Source organism: Chiloscyllium plagiosum, unplaced genomic scaffold (assembly GCF_037043375.1).
Source record: "Chiloscyllium plagiosum isolate Xiang-an unplaced genomic scaffold, Cpla_swu_hap1 HiC_scaffold_20, whole genome shotgun sequence".
Lineage (NCBI taxonomy): Eukaryota > Metazoa > Chordata > Chondrichthyes > Orectolobiformes > Hemiscylliidae > Chiloscyllium > Chiloscyllium plagiosum.
The window spans coordinates 32,416,283-32,437,733 of record NW_028270158.1 but is presented as its reverse complement, the minus strand read 5'-3'; positions in this window follow the sequence as shown (position 1 = coordinate 32,437,733).

Here is a 21,451-nt window from a genome sequence, read left to right as displayed (position 1 = left end):
CACAGAGCCGCCGACTAACAGCGAACAACCCTCCCCCTGCCCCTCCTCACTATCCCTCAGACCCTCCCTCTGCCCCTCCTCACTATCCCTCACACACTCTCTCTGCCCTTCCTCACTATCCCTCAGACCCTTCTTCTGCCCCTCCTCACTATCCCTCACACACTCTCTCTGCCCTTCCTCACTATCCCTCAGACCCTTCTTCTGCCCCTCCTCACTATCCCTCAGACGCTCCCCCTGCCCTTCCTCACTATCTCTCAGCCCCTCCCTCTGCCCCTCCTCACTGCCCCTCATCCCCTCCCTCTGCCCCTCCTCACTGCCCCTCCCTCTGCCCCTCCTCACTGCCCCTCATCCCCTCCCTCCGCCCCTCCTCACTTTCCCTCAGACCCTCTCTTTGGCCCCTGACCCTCCCTCTGCCCCTCCTCATTCTCCCTCAGACCCTCTCTCTGCCCTTCCTCACTATCCCTCAGACCCCCCCTCTGCCCCTCCTCACTATCCCTCAGACCCTCCCCTCTGTCCTTCCTCCCTGCCTATCCCATCAGGTTCTGCTCGCTGTCCCTCCCCTCACCCCCTCCTTACCATTCCTCTGCTCCTTTCCCTCTCCACCAGCCTACGGTCCCTCCTGCCTGCCCCTCCTCACTATCCCTCAGCCCTTCACCTCTGCCCCTCCGTCCCTTCCCATTGCTCCCCTCCCCTCTTCTGTCCCTCACCTCTGCCCCTCCTCCCCCACTATCCCTCAGCTCCACCCCAGTCAGTCCTGCCCTTCCTGTTGCCTCTGCCTCTCCACTCTCCTTCCCCCCATTCTCTGCTATCATTTCTCATCCGCCCTCCCATCTCCTTTCTCCATGCTCCTCCTCCTCCCCTCCCCCACCCAATAACCATCTTCTATCTCTCACTCTCTCCTGTATCCTTCTTCCCATTTCCCAGTCCATCTCCGCCTGAAGACTCCCCATCCCTGTTCATATACCCTCCCCATTTATCCTCCACCCTCACTCACCCCTTCCCCCTCTGTCCTTCCCTCCCAGCTGTCCCATCTCCCTCTTCATCTCTCGTCATTCACCACTTCTTAACCTCACCCCAACACTACCCCTCCTCACATTCTCTTCCCTCCATCCCCCTCTTACTCCCCCACTCGCTGTCTTCCTCCTCACCTTCCACCTTTTTCCAATCCCCTCTCCCATCTCTGTTTTCTCACACCCTTCCCCCCCCCCCCCGCTATTCTGTCAATGACTCATGTATCAGCCCAATCAATCCCCACTGCCTCTTTCCACAATCCCTTCCCTTTACCCCTCCATCTCTCTCCATGACAGCATCCTATTCCCATCCTTCCCCATCACTCATCCCCTGTGGTCCCCTTTCATGCTGCCATTTCTCCTGCAGCCCTTCCCCTCTGTGTCATTACCTCCTTCCCCCCATCCAACCCAATCCTGCATTGCCCTCCTACTGGCGCCACCTCCTCCTGACTGCCCTCTCCCTGCCAGCCTGTTTCTCCTGACAGTCCATTCCTTTCACCATTCCTTCTTTCTTCTCTCTCCACCTCTTCCCCTCACCTCCCTATCCCTCACTGCCCCTTCCTTCTTCCTCTCATTGTCCTTTCCTTCCATCATCTCAGTCTCCTCACCTCTCCTCATGCCTACCCCTATCATCCCATTCCCTGTCCTATTCTCCACTCTCCCATCTCCTCTTTTCCCCACTCCATTCCCCTCTCCTCATCTTCCTCTCCCATCTGCCTTCCCTACTTCCTTTCTCTTTCCACTTTTCATCTGTTCCCCACCCTTCAGTTCTCTCCCACTTTCTACCCATTCATCTTGCCTTTCTCTTGCACTTCCCCTCTTCCAATCCCCGCTTTTCCTACCTCTCCTGTCCACTCCATTGATCACTGCAATGAGAATATTCCCTAATTACATGGAGGAAACTCTGGGAAGGCAAAACTATTCTCCTGGGACTATTTCTGCTTTCCTTTAGTCTTTTTCTCTCATTAGGTGGGTAATATTTGCGTTTTCCTGCAGCTTCTCTGAGATGATTTGGGACTATCTTTGTTTTCCTGTCATTTTTCTCCCTAAGATTGATAAGAATCTTCCTGCTTCCTGTTGTTATTCTCCATTCTTAACTGTCCTGTAGTTGTTAGGCATTTTCTTTGCCAGCTGTTAAATTCTCTTGCTTGCATCAAGAAAGTGCTCCACTCACATCTTCAGATGCTCCAGTATTTCACAATCTTTGAAATCATGAACCTGTAACAAGAGCAAACAGTTTAATTATTCTTTACTATTATTTTAGATTTTTGCATCAATATTGGTATATCACCATTAATTTGTGCCCTGCTTTTAAATTTTATTCTGATGATGAAACATTAATTATCATTTCACATTCTTATCAAGGAAGGAGAGACTAAAGGCTTAACTGCTGCAATAATTTGAGAAATCCACATTAAACCGTTTGGAATCTCTCAAAGATTTCCTTATATAAAGTTGTATTTGGATAGCTGAAGTGGGATGATGTGAGATTAAACAAGATGTCAAGGCTTGAAATCCTCGATTTGTGTTTGAAAATGTAAAGTTTGTGGTGATAAATCCTGCTAAATATTGTGCTGATACCAGCCTGGCCTAGACTGCAGCAACAAATGGATTGGAAGTAATCAGCAATGGAGACCCACATTAATCTCCATCTGCACTCCTTTCTCGCTCTGTATCCCCTCACCATCTTTTTCATCTACTGTTCCTTCATGCTTGTCTTTTCCCTTTATTTTTCTTAATTTCTTTTACATCCTTTCTTTCAATATTATACTTTATCCCCTCACCTCTTGCTCCAACCACTGATTCATTTTCTTTCTTACTCCCTCCTTTTTTAAACATTTATTCCGCACTCTCCCTCTCCAGTTCTTATCTCTTTCGGCTTCCTCAGTGCACTTTTCTCCCTCTCTCATATATTTTACAGAGCATTACTTTTCAGATTATTTCTGCAGCTGAAAGAAAAACAAAATTGAAAGAATGTAAAATGTCCTGGCAGTGTATTTAGATTAGATTACCTACAGTGTGGAAACAGGCCCTTCGGCCCAACGTCCACACCGACCCTCCGAAGAGCAACCCACCCCCACCTCCAACTAATGCACCTAACACTATGGGCAATTTGCCATTGGCCCATTCACCTAACCTGCACATCTTTGGATTGTGGGAGGAAACCGGAGCAAACCCACGCAGACACGGGGAGAATGTGCAAACTCCACACAGACAGTTGCCCAAGGCGGGAATTGAACCTGGGTCCCTGGTGCTGTGAGGTAGCAGTGCTAACCGTATTCTCTGGTCAGCTGGCACATGTTTACAGTTTAGATTTCCTTTATCACCCCAAGTGAACACTCAGCTCCCCTTTTATGTCTAAGTAATTAACTTGTCTTACTAACCCAAATATCTTCAGCAATTGTAGGGAATGCGACCGGCCTTAAAAGTAGGTAGAAAGTAATAGGCAAATTACCGAAGGAGACGTGTTGCTGGGATAAGTGGCATAAATCATCAATGTAGCCTAGAGAAATGTAACCTCAATGTTGTTCATGAATATGTACTCTAGAATAAGTGACTAGAGTTCGTTTCCACATCCAAACTTCATTTGCTTTTGGCACATAGGAGTAGAATTTGGAACATGCAGATACACAAGCTGCAGCCTGACTGGATCACTGCATATAGAGTCATAGTATCATAGAGATATACAGCATGGAAACAGACCCTTCGGTCCAACCCATCCATGCTGACCAGATATCCCAACCCAATCTAGTCCCACCTGCCAGCACCCGGCAAACCCCTCCTATTCATATACCCATCCATACCAGCCAGAATCAGAATTGTCTTGCTGGTTCCTGTTTTCAGTTCCTAGGTTGCTTTTCCTCTCTCCCTAGTTCCTCACTCTCATTTTTTTCTCTCCTCTCTGACTCACACAATTTGCTTAGTGCATGTCTTTTCTCTGACTCTCAATTTTATTTCCTTCTCTTTTTCACTCTACTTTTTCTTTATTCCCCTCTTCTTTCTCTCCTTACTCCTCACCCTTTTTTACTCCACTTATCCTTAGATTTCCAACGTATAACTTTCTGCTCCACCATCTGTCTCATTCATGCCTTTTGGTCTTCAAATGCAAATGAAGTAAGAGGCTTACAGAACAGAAAGAACTGCTTCAATAAATCTTCCTCAAACAATATTTAGAGAAGTTGCCACTTGTAAAAAGCAGTTTGCTGCCATCGCCTGGCCATTGTGAGCATTTAATAGTCTCAGGTTTTAAAAAAAGGGAGCCTTGAACAGCTCCTTTAAAACCAAAGTTCCCTTTATAGGGTTCCCCAGGATGTCCCAAAGTGATGTACAGCCAATTAAACACTTCTGTAGTGTAGTCAATGTCATAATATGGGAAATACAGCAGCAAATGTGTGCATAGCAGGACCTAACAAATAGCTATAGTCAAAGTGGCCTTCGCCACAGAAGGCCATTAGCTGCTGTTTGATTATAGCGGGATGGCTAGTAGTTTAATCTAAGGGTCACTATGTCCCATATGAGGAGCAAGGTTGAAAAGACAGGGCCTTCATGGTGACTTCAGCCAGTATGGAAATTCAGTGGGGCACCATTTTATTGAAGGTGGTTGAGGGGGATAAATGTTGATCAGGATATCAGAAATAATCCCTGCTGTTTTTCAAAATAATGACTGTAGATGTAACATTCCCTGAAGGGAATGATGGGATTTTAGTTCAAAGTTTTAATCTCATTTTAAAATCCGTGCCTCAAATTGCCCGTAGAGTTAGGTGGATTAGTCAGGGGTAAATATAGGGGGGGGTTTCTCTTCGGAGGGTCAGCGTTGGGCCGAAGGGCCTGTTTCCACACTGTAGGGAATCTAAAACAAAATCTAAAAAACAAGATGTGATGCTCTTAATAATATGCTGTGTCAACCTGGATTATAAACCCAAATCATTGGATTAGGTCTGGTCTTAAACCCACTGAGCCATCGCTGACTTCAGAAATTTCCCATCCAGTTTGATAAGGGAAATTAATTGCTGGCTGGATGAAAACAAAGCATAATGAAAGAAAAGAGAGCAAGTATTGTGTTTCATTATGGAATTATTGAGTTTGAGTTGTCCAAATGCATTGATTAATTTGGAATTTATCTCCATTTATTGTAAATTTTCCTTTCAGAATCTTCGTCTGCACCATTTTAATGTGTCCCCCAGGAAGTTCAATTTAAAACCAAAGAGATAGAGTTATTAAATCCCATATATAAGACCGTGATCTAATAATCAGTTGCATATTGCAGTTTATGAGAGTGAAACACTTAAGAAGTACAGAATTTAAAAAGTAACTGAAGCCCAGTCCTCTACAATTATTGTCCCTTCTTGACTTTCCCTCCTCTCCTGAGGATGCTGAATCGTTACAGGATCCAATTTTTCTTTCACACATTAATCCTGTGTGTACCCCATTCTCAAACCCATTTACAGCAGCTCACTAGATAGTATTCCAGATGCATGATTTTGGTCTTGTTAATTTGGGGCACTGAGATTGATTCTAACACCTTTAGCATTGCCCTGCCTTACACAACTCAACACAAACTGTGGATTGAGCCTTAAATCATTTTGAAGTGTATGGCTCAGTAACTACATAAGCCTGTTGATGCCCAATAGCTGATATAACAGGATGTGGTAGTATTCCTCTCTGAGATGGGCTTGTGAGGCAGTGAATAGTGTCCCTGTCTGAGTTAAAAGCTCAGGTTTAAGTCCTACTTCAAGATTTGATGCCAAGGAAAGTTCATTGGGAGGTCATGTTGTGGCTGTACAGGACATTGATTAGGCCAGTTTTGGAATATTGCATGCAGTCCTGGTCTCCCTCCTATCGGAAGGATGTTGCCAGGGATGGAGGATTTGAGCTAAAGGGAGAGGTCAAATAGGCTAGGACTGTTTTCCCTGGAGCATCGGGGGCTGAGGGGTGACCTTATAGAGGTTTATAAAATCATGAGGGGCATGGAAAGGATAAGTAGACAAAGTTTCTTCCTTGGGGTGGGCGAGTCCAGAACTAGGGGGTATAGGTTTAGGGTGAAAGGGTAAAGATATAAAAGAGACCTAAGGGGCAACTTTTTCACGTAGAGGGTGGTACGTGTATGGAATGAGCTACCAGAGGATGTGGTGGACGCTGGTACAATTGCAACATTTAAGAGGCATTTGGATGGGTATATGAATAGGAAGGGTTTGGAGGGATATGGGCCGGGTGCTGGCAAGTGGGATTAGATTGGGTTGACATATCTGGAAGGGTTAGACCGAAGAGTCTATTTCCATTCCGTACATCTCTATGACTCTATTAGTAGTCCAAAGAAGGGTAAGCATTTCTAAAATGTTTTCAGGAGAATTTTATTGATTTCTCTGCTCTGTACCCAACTGGGAAGGGGGCATTTTCTGGATTCAGTTCTGGAGAATAAAATAGATCAAGTGGAGAATGTCACAATCAAGGCAGTATCTTGAGGATCATGATCTTTGCTACTGATTATTACAATGGCACTATTGTATGGTTTACAGATGGCAAAAGGCAAGTAATCTAGAATTTTAAAAGATAACTAAGAAAGGGCTAATTTAAGTGAGGGATGTATCCAAGGTATATTAGCCAGGCAGGAACAGAATGATGTAAAAGAAAAATGGATAGCCTTTTAATAGTTAAGGTAGATGTACAGGTTAGGTGAATTGGCCATGATAAATCACCCAGAGTGTCCACTGATGTGCAATCTAGATGGATTAGCCACAGGACATGCAAGGTAATGGTGTAGTAGGGTAGGTCTGGGTGGGATGCTCTTTGGAGGGTTGGTGTAGACTCAATGGGCTGAATGGCCTGCTTCCACAATGTAGGAATTCAATGATTGTATGATTCTACAGTCTTGGTACATTCCTATAAGGGGATGTGGGATAGAAATGGATCCCCTTCACAGATGAGTCAGTAACTTTGGAGTAAGTGCAACAGCAGTTCCACTTGACTGATTCCTGGGATGAGAGGATCATCTTAGGAAGAGAGATTAAGTACCATACTCTGGAATTTCGAAGAATAACTGGTTAGATTCTGAGAGAGTGTTTCACATTGCTGGGAATATCGAACTAATGGTCACAGTCTCAGAATAAGGAGGTGCCCATTTAGAACGGAGATGAGGAGAAATTTCTTCACTGAATGAATTGTGGATCTCTAAAATGTTCTACCCTCAAGGGATGTGGATGCTCAATCAGTGTTTAAAGAAATGCATTTATTCACTATGTAATTGTGGTTTGCCCTAGTCATGTAACATCTGCTGTGCCACGTTTTCAGTTTAGAAATAGTAGCCACTAAAACATACTGTAAAACACAATGTCAGAATTGTCCAGGTGAAATTGTGTGCATTTTCAGGGCTGCATGAGAGCCAGATACTGTAAAACAAAACAGGAAAGAATTAGAACTGATAAAGAGTGTTGCTAGCTGTTAGATCTCACTAAGGAGTAGAAAAAAAAACAAGCTGGAGACATTTGAAGATGAGTTTGAACTCTGCAATAAAAAATATTTGCAGAAATGTCAGCAAACAGATCAAGTCTCGTGTCCAGAATATAAATATTGCAGAGGACACCATACCAAGGGAAAGGAAGTTTGTCCAATATGGGGAAAGTGGGAATCCGTTTGCTTGAATCATTTTGCATGCAAAGGTTTAGTTGGAAAGCAGCAGGAGAAACCAGAAAAGCTGGCTGCTGGTGAGATGTCGGATGGTGGTTCTGACTAAACACTCTCCACCATACAACAGGTTAGCATCACCTGGACTAATGGTTTGTGACAGTTAGAACAATGACAACAGAGTGAGAGCATTCAGCATAGAACCGGCGCTACATGCCACATCTAGAGCTTTGCAGACCAGTGCAAAGTGTCTCAAGATGGTGATCCGAACTGAATCACTTGATAGTAAGGCAGAGGTTACAAGGTGGGATGATACTTCTCCAAAAGGTCAAGCTAAGAGCCCAATGGTATGGAGAGATTAAAGATCTGCAGTTCCCTAGAGTAGACATTAAGGTAAATCCATTCATCTCATCAGAGCATGAACCAGTAACACTAAATGTGCCTAAAGTGGTTTATTATATTTCACTGGCAGTTATGCCATTACTTGCTGACCAAATGCTGGAAGATTGCAAAGATGCTTTTATAAGTCTTGGAGGTCTTATCACCTTGAAATGGATGAAAGAGTAAGACTAGAGCAGAATCTGCCAAGGAGAGTTCCAGCTATCCTCAATTCCAAACTTAAAGGTGAGATAGGAGAGCTGGGAAAGAAGAGAATAATCAAATAAGTGACAACTTCTACAGAATGGCTTCAGAGTTTGGTAGCCGTGGAAAAGGTTTGGAAAGCTAAATGTATGCATAGGTTCAAAAGATCTCAACACAACTTTGAAGTTATAGAGACTATGTATGTGAGGAGAGGGTGGTTCAGAAGAATGAGCGGCTGATCTCATAGAAACCAATAAAATTCTAACAAGGCTAGGTCAGGAAGGGTATTCGCGATGACAGAATCAAGTCGAAGGAAAGGGGGTAAACCATTTGGACTGAGATGAGGAGAAAGTTCTCCATCCAGAGAGCAGTGAACTTGTGGAATTTGCCACTACAGGAAAAGGTTGAGGTCAAAGCATTGTATGATTTCAAGAATAAGTTGGGTATAGCACTTGGGCTAAAGAGATCAAAGGATGTGGAGGAAAATGAGAAACAGGCATTGACTTGGAGGACCAGCCATGATCAGAATCAATGGCAGAGCAGCCTCGAAAGGCAGGTAAAGCTGGAGGAAAGCAGCCATTTTCTAACGATATTCTGGATGGCATACTGGAGATACAGATGATCGCGAATGCAATTTGGCACTTCCACAGCTCCAGAAGAGCATCAACCCAGAGATCATGAAATAGTCAGTGACCTTCCCAGAGTAGAGCGACTGTGGATAAACTGCTAGTCTGTGCTTGTGGAAATACAATGGACGAAGCCATTGCAGACCATGACCATGATCTAGTGTGATTGCTAGAGAGAGCTCATTAGATCAACCTGAAGCAGAATAAGGAACAGATACAATTGAATTTACCTGAAGTCAAGGTCACAGATCATATCCAAACAGCAAATAGACTTCACCCAGGATCTTACCCTGACAAGGTGAAAGCAGTAGCAGACATGCAGTAGTCCATAGGAGTTAAAGCGGCACAATGAGTTGTTTGGATTTGTGAACTACTAAGCAATGTTTCTACCCATTTTGTTGTGAGACTGTGAACTTCTTCGTAAGTTCATTGCTAAATACGTGCAGTTTTACTGGGGCAAAGAAAATGAAGTGGCTTTCACGAGAATCAAACAAATAGTGATGATAATGGCAGTACTGAGGAACCACCTGAACTAGAGGACATAGGTTAAAGGTGAGAGGGGAAAGATTTAAAAGGAACCTGAGGGACAACATTTTCACACAGAGGGTGGTGCGTGAATGGAATGAGCTGCCAGAGGAAGTAATGGGGGCTGGTACAATTACAACATTTAAAAGGCACCTGGATGAGAACATGAATAGGAAGGGTTTAGAGGGATAAGGGCCAAGTGCTGGCAAATGGGACTAGATCAATTTAAGATAGCTGGTTGGCTGAAAGGATGAATTGGACTGAAAGGTCAGTTTCCATGTTGTATAACTTTGAGTCTATGTGTACCTTTCAATGTGATAGGACTTTGAGCAACCCTTACGCAGCAAGGATAACTGGTTACATTTGTACCCAGCGTGTGAATGGCTCTCCACCCTGTTTGAGAAAGAATGCCTGGCTACTATCTCCATTTGTGAGCATTTTAATCAATACCTGTTTGGGAGTGGATTCTGACCACAAAACATTTCTGTCAACCATTTCTATTGTTCCAAAACATCTGCAAAACATTTTACTTCATTTGATGGATATCACTTGGAAGTGACTGACAAGGAAGGGAAACAGATGTATATAATAACCATGCTGTCGAAAGCAGCAGTGCCTATGAAGAAGGTTAAGGATGTTAATACAGAGTATGAAGTCTTCCAGATTGAAAGAGAAGCAACATCTCAATAAGCTCTGAATGTCACAAATGCAGCACAGTGATTGAACTGAAACTTACATTCATTGGGCTGAGTGGGAGTTCAGGCAAGTCTTTCGGAGGAATGCTCACTAAGAGATCTAGTGAGTTTTGTTTTTACTGAACCTTACCATACTCACCTCAAAAACTACCTACCCCATCCCTATGGCATGGTGAACCTCATGACCAATTCCATTTCTATCTGACCATACGCCATTCCTGGAACAACCCGCCATTCAGCAGTAATCCGCCAAAAGACTGGGATCATTTGGGCCCATGTTATCTTTCCAAGCTCATTTTACACCCAGAGGGAGAAGCATCATCAGTCAGGAGCTGCCCTTTGCAGTTCCTACCTCAGACTTGGCAGACACGGAGAAATAGGCTTCCCACTTAACGGGCAAGGACCTGGAGGTCCTGCCAAATGGTGTGGTGCCAACACAGGATGCCCTTTTCTTCCAAGGTCAACAGACAAAACACCAGACTGCATCAGGCTTCTGGAGGAATGCATAACATTGTAGGAAGATAGTCAATGATGTTCTTCACTCAACCACCATAAATGCTGTCATCTTCCTTCTGATACTTCATATTCAATCCATCTCTGCTACTGTACCCATCTCCCACCAAGATTCAGACTCTACTGTTCTCACCATCATCTGCAACACCTTCCCACTCACTGCCATCCAGCTATATCCCAATACCATTAATCCTGCATCTCTTTGTGTTGCCTATTCACTCAGGATACCTCCCTCTCTACACCAACAGGAATAACAGTGCCTCCTACTTTCACAATCCACCCCTCTCTCAATCGAAGAGTAAAACAGCCTACAATAGGGCAGAAAGAGATAAAATGGTGAGTGGACTGCTCAACATTTGGCTCCTCAACTTTAGTGTGGAGAGCATCCTGACTCTAACTGCTCACATCAGAGCGACTGTATTCTGAGTCAAGTAGAAAAGGCTGAAGCATCTGTGCAAATCATCAAAGGAGTCATTAAAAATAAATCAAGTAAATCCATCACAGACTTGTACAAAGAAATGGAGAGTTGAGAAGAATACTTACAAACTGCATGCAAAGTAGTTGTGTCCAAATAATGAAGTCATTCTGTGTCCATTCTGTTCCCCTGCAACAGTTAATAAACTACTGAAGCTAGAAATAGTGACAGCAGTGAGGGAAAGCACAAATCAGGAAACTTCATAAATTTGTCAAATCATTGTCAGAACTGAGCCTTGGTCAGGCAGTCGGAGTACAAGCAATCAACATTGTCAACTGAAGTTAGTCATATCAGGCAACATTGGACCTGTGTAGAGCAGTCATTACCTTTATCATACATTTTGTAGGCAACTAATATATTAATCACAGCAAGAAAAGTTCCTCTTTTATACTGACCACACAAAGGGCTGGATTTTACTAGAGATCAGCTCCGTGTAAGTTTTAGTGAGTTCATGGACAGTTTCTCTTTTTGATGTCTAGTGAGATTGTTCAGGTTATTTTCAGAAACCTTGATCACGATCTATGCACCATGTCCCAGTCGTACCCTACACATCCTCACTTTTCTCTCAGTACAGGCAGGAGTATTCACCTACTGCATGGTCCTCCCAGGATTCCTTAGGAGCAGCCAGCTATAGAAAATATTAGTGCAGCTGTCATTTTGACAGCCACCCAGACATTGCACACAACCAGAGCAGCTCCTACTTTACTGCTTACAGCCAATGAAGAAGCTATGATGTCACCAACTGCACAAAGTATTGAATGAATATCAATCTCAGAGGGCCACCATGTCCCAACAAAGACAATTAATTTGCAACAATAGTTATCATAGCAATAGCACTCACCTTGGGACTAACACCCCAGAGATGATACATCCTCCCAGGACTTGTCAGATATCAGATGATCACCAGTGACAGTGTTCTTATGTACCATTTGAAAACCTGCATGATTTAAAGATTGTGAATATGCAGAGACTGATGTAAGTTGGACAGACCAGAATAAACAAATAGGTTTTGTTCACAAATGATAACTTTTTTTTGTTGACCATGGATATCTGGTAACTTATAAAAGGAAGTTACTTTTTTTGTTTTGTTTTATTTACTCTTTTTGTTTACTTTATTTATAGAAGGGGAATATTTAGAGAAATGCCTTTGTACATTTTACAGTTGTGACCTCTGCTGTAACTCTCTTTCTTTTTAGAAGTAGGAGTCATTAAACACATTACATGAAACAGTAATTGATAATATCCTAGACTTAACTTAATATGTATCTTTGAACTGTAACCGAATGAAGAGATATTGGGATATTGCTTTTATGGAATTGAGATGGAAACTCAGCCATAGTTATATTGAATGGTGCAGGAGTTTGAAAGGCCAAGTGCTCCAAATGTTGCTATTTCTTATGTTCTTAGCGTGAGTTCAGTTTGAGCTGGAGATTGTGTCCAAATCTGGAGACCAGGTTTCCAGAATTGGAGAAGGTACAGAAAAGATTTCAGAGAATTGTTTCAGAGATGAGGGATTACCTAAGTAGGACACCTAAGTTCCCCTTGTGCTTCAGATTTCCAAACCCTTTCCCAAGTTATATGGTGAGATATTGAACAGAGAAGGCTAAAGAGAGATTTGATCAAGGTGGTTAAAATCATAAAGGGCTTAGATACGGTTGAAGAAAAATTGTTTTCAAGAGCTGAATTATTCCCAAAAACAGGGCACAGATTTAAGCTGATTAGCAAAAGAGCCAGGGAGAAAGGAAATAATTCTTCTTTGACACAATGAATGGTTAGGATTATAAATGCCTTGCCTGACAGACTCATGAAACAGTCAGTAGTGGTTTGACTATCAGTCGAGACTGATATAGTCTAAAAAGAAATTCAAATTTCCATCTGATAGCTGAAGAAGATATTCTGCATTTTAAGAGTTTTAATCTAACAAATCTAACAAATATCCAGAAACTCAACAGTAAAGATTATTTCTATAGGCAGCTAATACCACAGCAAGAAAAGTTCCTCTTTTATACTGACCACACAAAGGGCTGGATTTTACAAGAGATCTGCTCCGTGTAAGTCTTAGTGAGTTCATGGACAGTTTCTCTTTGTGAGGAATAGTGAGATTGTTCAGGTTATTTTCAGAAACCTTGATCACAATCTATGCACCATGTCCCAGTCGTACCCTACACATCCTAACTTTCGTCTCAGTACAGGCAGGAGTATTCACCTACTGCCAGGTCCTCCCAGGATTCCTTAGAAGCAGCCCGCCGTAGAAACTTTTTAGTGCAGCTGTCACTTTGACAGCCACCCAGATCCTCTCCTTATAAGACCAGCCCATTTTCCCTAGGATCATTCTTGTAAACCTCCTCTGCAGCCCCTCCAATGTCAGCACATCCTTCCTTAGAAATGGGGCCCAAAACCGTTCACAATATTCCAAATGTGGTCTGACTAGAGTCTTATACAGCCTCAGCAGTACATCTCTGCTCTTGTATTCTGGCCTCGTGAAATGGCTGCTAATATTTGCATTTGCCGTTCTAACTGCCATTTGAACCTGCATGTTAACCGAACCTGAACCCTGAAGTAGGACATCTAAGTCCCCTTGTGCTTCAGATTTCCAAACCCTTTCCCAAGTTAGAAAATAGTCTACTCCACTGTTCCTCCAAATGTAGTGTATTTTTTGCCCAATCTCCTAACCTGACCAAGTCCTTTTGCAGCCCCTTCCTTCCTGAACACTATCTGTCTCTCCACCTATCTCTATGTCATTTACAATGCCCTCAGTTCCTCTATCCAGATCATTAATGCATAAAGTAAATAGTTGTGGTCCCAACACTGACCCCTGTGAAACTCCACTAGTCATTGGATGCCATCTTGAAAAAGAGTCTTTTATCTCCACTGTCTGTCTGTCTTCGGCCAGTCAGCCAATCCTCTACCTAAGCCAGTACCTTGTCCCTAACAGCATAGGTACTTATCTTATTGAAGGGTAAAGGGAGTTAGTGAGGAATGGGATTAGATGGAGTGGATGTTAAAGAATGCTGTATTTGAACAGGGAAGTAGCATTAGACAGATTAAAGAGTGTGAGATTGAGCAGGAGAATGGCATTACACTGTGATATACAAAGGAGAATGAGATTTGAGTAGGAAGAACGCATCAAGAAAAAGACAAATGCAGACTCGATTGGCAAAGAGAAACCTCTTCAGATACTGGTACCTTACAACATTTCTCTGATTCTAGTATTGTAGCTGAGCCCCATTCTTGTCCTCATCTCTCACACACACCACTAGAAACGTAGGAGGAACGATCAGGAGTGAGAACCATGGCCCATGCATCTCCCTCTCTTACTCGAGGACACTTACTGTTATTGTGGTGCCTCAACACGCAATCCCAGGATACCATCAACCAATAAAGCACAGGTTTCAATATGAAATGTTGACCTCCCTTTGCTGTCTGGGTTGGCATCTTCCTTGGTAATACATTTAGCCTTGAATCCAGACAAAGTAGGAAATGATTACATTGAATAAATAGAAGAGAACTTGAAGTCCACTAACTAACTCTGATACCTAATGAAATACTCAACAGCATTTCATAAATATGAGTTAGTTAACAGATTGGACTGGACCAGCCATTTCCTCAGTGCTGTGAGCACCGTGATTGATTACACATTCCTAAATGACTGAGCACATAGCTGATGATATTTAATTTTCTTTATCCCAAAGGAAAAGATGTGTAAAATCTTTGAAATGACATTAAATCATAAAATAATTTGAACTGTCATCTGTCCAAATAGTGTACATTCATCACCAGGAACCACATTAACACAGTCCCCTTTTCAACCTCACTGATCATTCACTCACATTTCTGGATTGGCCCTTTCACCAATTTCAGATCTTCACTCTCATCTTTCAGTTAAAAACTTTTATCACCTTCTGGACTCAAACACTTCAGTTCTACATTCTGACGCCCCTTTTGCTCTGCTCTGCCAAGTGCTAGTCTTTACATTATTTACATATCTCTTTAATTCAGACAGAGTTGCTCTTTATTCACCATTTGCATTTATTCTGGACTAATGCTTTATTTCTTTGCTCCAACCATTATCGACTCCTTTGCCTTTTGTTCTATGACTGATTTGTCATTTAATTTCTCTGCTCCCTCTAACCTCTCTCTAAAATTCCCGTTTATCCAACCTGACCTCTCCAATTTTTCAGCAGTATAAAACCTACTACATTTGTACCTCTCTTCAGTGCAAAAGAGAATTCAAAACATTAACTCCCTCCAATGATTTGAAGAGAGCTGCTGTGTTTTCTATATCTAACTGACATCAGCTACCTCAGCATGGGGTTGAGATGATGACTGAGTCCTTCCTTGGCAATGTGACAGTGTTGGATTTGGGTGATATATGAACTGACCCATTCAGCCATTGATGGAACTCAGAAATTTGATCAATATTTGACAAAAGAGCAACGATCAGTTAGAAAAACAATGAGTGTGATCGTTTACTACTCTACCTCTGATGAAATATAATGTTAGTGTTCAAATGGAAAATATTGTGGCAGGAATCAATCCTAAATAGATTTTGTGTATGACATGTAATCCTATTTGTTTGAGATGATTTTATGAGTCATTTTATTAATTTAATAGTCTAAGTACAGAATGAATGCCAAATTAATGGTCATGTTACTCCACAGAGTTGATCAAGTTGCATCAAAAACCAATAACTTGCCAAGGTAAGAATATCACAGAAAGAGAGAAAGAGACTTATATTTCTATATCAGCTCAGCATCTATCTCAGAGCTATTTCTCAGCACTTCCCAGAGACAAAAAATTTTTTGAAACAAACTGACTGTGTTTGGATAGTATTTGCTAAATAATCCAGAATGTGCTAAGAATTATGCAAACAACCAATTTAAAATTATCAGTTAGGCTAACAGAATGCCACACTTGTAAATAATAGAGCTATATTTGTTAATGCACAGGGACCTGATTTATGCAGACAGAAAATACCATGTATGTACATTGTCCATGTTTTAACTTAACAAAATCAGTGTCAGTCACTCTCTGGTGTAGGTCTGAGGGCAATGCCCTAATAATCAGAACCTGGTTCAAATTTAAACAAAGCTTGGCAGTTAACTGCCAGTCAAGATTTAATTGGTGCAGTTGCCATGGTAACACCACTAACAGTCAGTGTACACTTCCAACAAATCAGCACCCTCTCCTCAAACAGTATTATAAGATGTTATTCCCTTTTACATCTGTATTCTTGTGAATTGTCCTGACGAGTATAGCATGAAAAGCATTGGCAAACATGCTTTTTAGTTCTGTATTACTAGATCACTACTTATCACTTGTTATTTGGCAAATCATGCCGTGACAGCTACAATGTACACATCGGGTCAGTGGCATTCCTGGACATTCTTTAGATTAGATTAGATTCCCTACAGTGTGGAAACAGGGCCTTAAGCCCAACAATGCCACACCGACCCTCCAAAGAGTAACCCACCCAGACCCATTTCCCTCTGACTAATGCACCTAACACTATGGGCAATTTAACGTGGCTAATTCACCTGACCTGTACATCTTTGGACTGTGGGTGGAAACCAGAGCACCTGGAGGAAACCCACACAGACACGAGGAGAACGTGCAAATTTCACAGAGACAGTCACCCCAGGCTGGAATCAAACCCAGGTCCCTGGTCTGTGCTAACCACTGAGCCACCTTGCCGCCCCTCATTTACATGAGAAAAAGATCATAGACATAGTTCCTACGATTATTTCACAACAGCCAAACTCATAAAAAGCCTATCGGTTGCATTGTAACATGGAAACATAGAAAAGAAATAGGCCATTCAGCCCTTTGAGCCTGCTGTACTATCCAATATGATCATGGCTGATCATCCAATTCAGGGCTTTTGCCCCATACCCTTTAGCCCTAAGAACTGTATCTATCTGTCTCTTGAAAACATTCAATTTCTTGGCCTCAGCCACTTCCTGGGTGAAGAAATGTCTTCTCATTTCAGCCCAAAATTGTCATTTTAAATTGGTTGTTTGCATAATTCTTAGCACATTCTGGATTATTTAGCAAATACTATCCAAACACAGTCAGTTTGTTTCATATCCTTAAACTGTGATCTTTGATACTGAACTCCCTGGTCATTTCGAGCATCCTACCTGCATTTACTCTGCCTACACGACTCCCCCTTCATTTTGCTAAACTCCACTGAATATGGTCCGATCCAATCCAACCCTTCTTCATACATTAGTCCTGCCATCTCTCAGCTTAGTAGACTTTCATTGTACTCTCTCTGTAGCCAGAACATCGTTCCTCAGAAAAGGAAACCAAAACTACACACAACCCTTGCTAAAGTTGCTCTTCCTTTGTGCACCTCCTGTGCAGCCATGGCCTTGTACGCCTTCCTCTCTCTAAGCACTCTATGATCTGTATGTCTTTGTTTGCTGTGATCTGTCTGGACTGCTCACAAAACAAAGCTTTTCACTGTACTTAGGTGCATTGACCACAACAAATCAAATCAAATCAAACTGAAATTGTAATCCACATGCAGTGCAGGCTTTACATTTACACGTTCCAAGAAAATCTTGCAGCGGATGAAGTATGGAGTGTAGTGAATACTCTAGTCAATATTCTTGACTCACCCGTGTCAGTTGAACAATGGGGGAAAGTTGACATGGTCAATGAATCATAGAATCGTACAACAAAGAAGGGCATTCAACCCCTTGACTCTGCACTGTTCTTCCAAGGAGTTAAGTCAGTCTGAATCACTTGCACAATCCTTACTCCCCTGTAATTTTTAAAAATTGATTCAATGCTTTTTTTGAAGACTGTCCCAGTTATGGAGTTTATAAGGTTATTGTATTTTGCAATAGGTGTGTAAAATTAGGTAAAAGTGTAGATTTTCATGTGCCCTGTTCTGTTTAGCAACAAGTTTGGCTTAGTCAAGGTACCCATGCAGCAAAGTATTTTTTAATTCATTTCTGGGAAGTAGGAGTTGTTGATGAGGCCAGCAGTTATTGCCCATCCCTAATTGCCCAGAGGGCAGCTAAGAGTCTACCGTATTGCTGAGGGCCCGGAGTCACATGTAGGCCTAGACCAGGTAAGGAGGGCAGTTTTCTTTCCCGAAGGAATATTAGTGAACCAGATAGGTTTTCATGACAATTGACATTGGTTATGGGGTCACCATTAAACTAGCTTTTAATTCCAGATTTTTATTGATTTCAAATTTCATCACCTGTCTTGGTGGAACTCAAACCCATGTCTCCAAAATATTAGCCTGTGATTCTGGATTACCAACCCAGTGATATTTCAACTAGACCATCCCATCTCCTCCCTTGAAGTTCTCACAGCTGAGAACAGAAGGTAAAGGTACTAGTGGGAAATAGACTCGATAGCTCCAGGCTTTTTTGGCAGAAGAGAAGCAAGTAAAAGAACAGCAGTTAGCTTGGTCAGCAGAGAGAAGAGGCGGCAGGTTCTTTAAGAGCTGACAAAGCCGGATGGGGTGGGGTGGGGTGTAAAGATGATCACAGAGACACATTCTGTTGTCATCTCAGGAATCTATAAGATTCAACTTGGCGCAGCCAGGAGGGATAAAAATGCCTTGGAATGTCCTCTGCCGTTGGTGGTATATTTTGGAATGTCTGCAAGAACAGGAGGAACTGCTTGGACGCAGCTCCTCGAAATTACTGCGGGTGAAATAGGAAAACCTGTTCGCAGCTGGACTGCTTGGAATAAGGAGATTCGTTCTGTGAAGAAGATGAGTGAATTCTTTGCCACCGCTGAACAGTCCAGGCATTTTGGAGAAAGTTAGGAAAACCAAGTGAGGTTGGCAGTGATGAGATTCTCGAGGTCAAGAGGGAAAAGTTCAATTCTCCAACCCAATGTTGAACAATAGGATGGGAATCTGGAGAGAGGCCTTTCTGTGTCCATTTGCATGTGTTAACAGCTCATTATTAATTAACCACACCTCATTAATATGCAGTTTCCTACTCTTCCATCAGCTGGGTAGAAATCAGACAGGAGAAAGTGAGGTCTGCAGATGCTGGAGATCAGAGATGGAAGTGTGTTGCTGGAAAAGCGCAGCAGGTCAGGCAGCATCTAGGGAACAGGAGAATCGACGTTTCGGGCATTAGCCCTTCTTCAGGAATGAGGAAAGTTGGTCCAGCAGGCTAAGATAAAAGATAGGGAGGAGGGACTTGGGGGAGGGGCGTCGGAATGTGATAGGTGGAAAGAGGTCAAGGTGAGGGTGATAGGTCAGACTGGGGTGGGGGCGGAGAGGTCGGGAAGAAGATTGCAGGTTAGGAAGGCGGTGCTGAATTTGATGGATTTGACTGAGACAGGCTGGGGGGAGGGGAAATGAGGAAACTGGTGAAATCTGAGTTCATCCCTTGTGGTTGGAGGGTTCCTAGCCGGAGGATGAGGCGTTCTTCCTCCAACCGTCGTTTCGCTGTGGTCTGATGATGGAGGAGTCCAAAGACCTGCATATCCTTGGTGGAGTGGGAGGGGGAATTGAAATGTTGAGCTACAGGGTGGTTGGGTTGGTTGGTCCGGGTGTCCCAGAGGTGTTCTCTGAAACGCTCCGCAAGTAGGCGGCCTGTCTCCCCAATATAGAGGAGGCCACATCGGGTGCAAAGGATGCAATAGATGATATGTGTGGAGGTACAGGTGAATCTGTGGCGGATATGGAAGTTTCCTTTGGGGCCTTGGAGGGAGGTGAGGGGGGAGGTGTGGGCGCAAGTCTTGCACCTCCTGCGGTTGCAGGGGAAGGTGCCGGGTGTGGAGGTTGGGTTGGTGGGGGGTGTGGATCTGACGAGGGAGTCACGGAGGGAGTGGTCTTTATGGAATGCTGATAGGGGAGGGGAGGGAAATATATCCTTGGTGGTGGGGTCCGTTTGGAGGTGGCGGAAATGACGGCGGATGATGTGCTGTACATGGAGGTTAGTGGGGTGGTAGGTGAGGACCAGTGGGGTTCTGTCCTGGTGGCGGTTGGAGGGGCGGGGTTCAAGGGCGGAGGATCGGGAAGTGGAAGAGATGCGGTGGAGGGCATCGTTGACCACGTCGGGGGGGACATTGCGGTCCTTGAAGAAGGAGGCCATCTGGGTTGTGCGTTTTTGGAACTGGTCCTCCTGGGAGCAGATGCGGCGGAGTCGAAGGAATTGGGAGAATGGGATGGCGTTTTTACAGGGGGCAGGATGGGAGGAGGTGTAGTCCAGGTAGCTGTGGGAGTCGGTTGGTTTGTAGTAGATGTCCGTGTTGATTCGGTCGCCTGAGATAGAAATAGAAAGGTCGAGGAAGGGGAGGGAGGAATCTGAGACTGTCCAGGTGAATTTGAGGTCGGGGTGGAAGGTGTTGGTGAAGTGGATGAACTGTTCAACCTCCTCGTGGGAGCACGAGGCGGCGCCGATACAAAGGCCGATACGCGGCGCCGCCTCGTGCTCCCACGAGGAGGTTGAACAGTTCATCCACTTCACCAACACCTTCCACCCCAACCTCAAATTCACTTGGACCATCTCAGATTCCTCCCTCCCCTTCCTCGACCTTTCTATTTCTACCGCATCTCTTCCACTTCCCGATCCTCCGCCCTTGAACCCCGCCCCTCCAACCGCCACCAGGACAGAACCCCACTGGTCCTCACCTACCACCCCACTAACCTCCATGTACAGCGCATCATCCGCCGTCATTTCCGCCACCTCCAAACGGACCCCACCACCAAGGATATATTTCCCTCCCCTCCCCTATCAGCATTCCGTAAAGACCACTCCCCCCGTGACTCCCTCGTCAGATCCACACCCCCCACCAACCCAACCTCCACTCCCGGCACCTTCCCCTGCAACCGCAGGAGGTGCAAGACTTGCGCCCACACCTCCCCCCTCACCTCCCTCCAAGGCCCCAAAGGAAACTTCCATATCCACCACAGATTCACCTGTACCTCCACACATATCATCTATTGCATCCTTTGCACCCGATGTGGCCTCCTCTATATTGGGGAGACAGGCCGCCTACTTGCGGAGCGTTTCAGAGAACACCTCTGGGACACCCGGACCAACCAACCCAACCACCCTGTAGCTCAACATTTCAATTCCCCCTCCCACTCCACCAAGGATATGCAGGTCTTTGGACTCCTCCATCATCAGACCACAGCGAAACGACGGTTGGAGGAAGAACGCCTCATCTTCCGGCTAGGAACCCTCCAACCACAAGGGATGAACTCAGATTTCACCAGTTTCCTCATTTCCCCTCCCCCCAGCCTGTCTCAGTCAAATCCATCAAATTCAGCACCGCCTTCCTAACCTGCAATCTTCTTCCCGACCTCTCCGCCCCCACCCCAGTCTGACCTATCACCCTCACCTTGACCTCTTTCCACCTATCACATTCCGACGCCCCTCCCCCAAGTCCCTCCTCCCTATCTTTTATCTTAGCCTG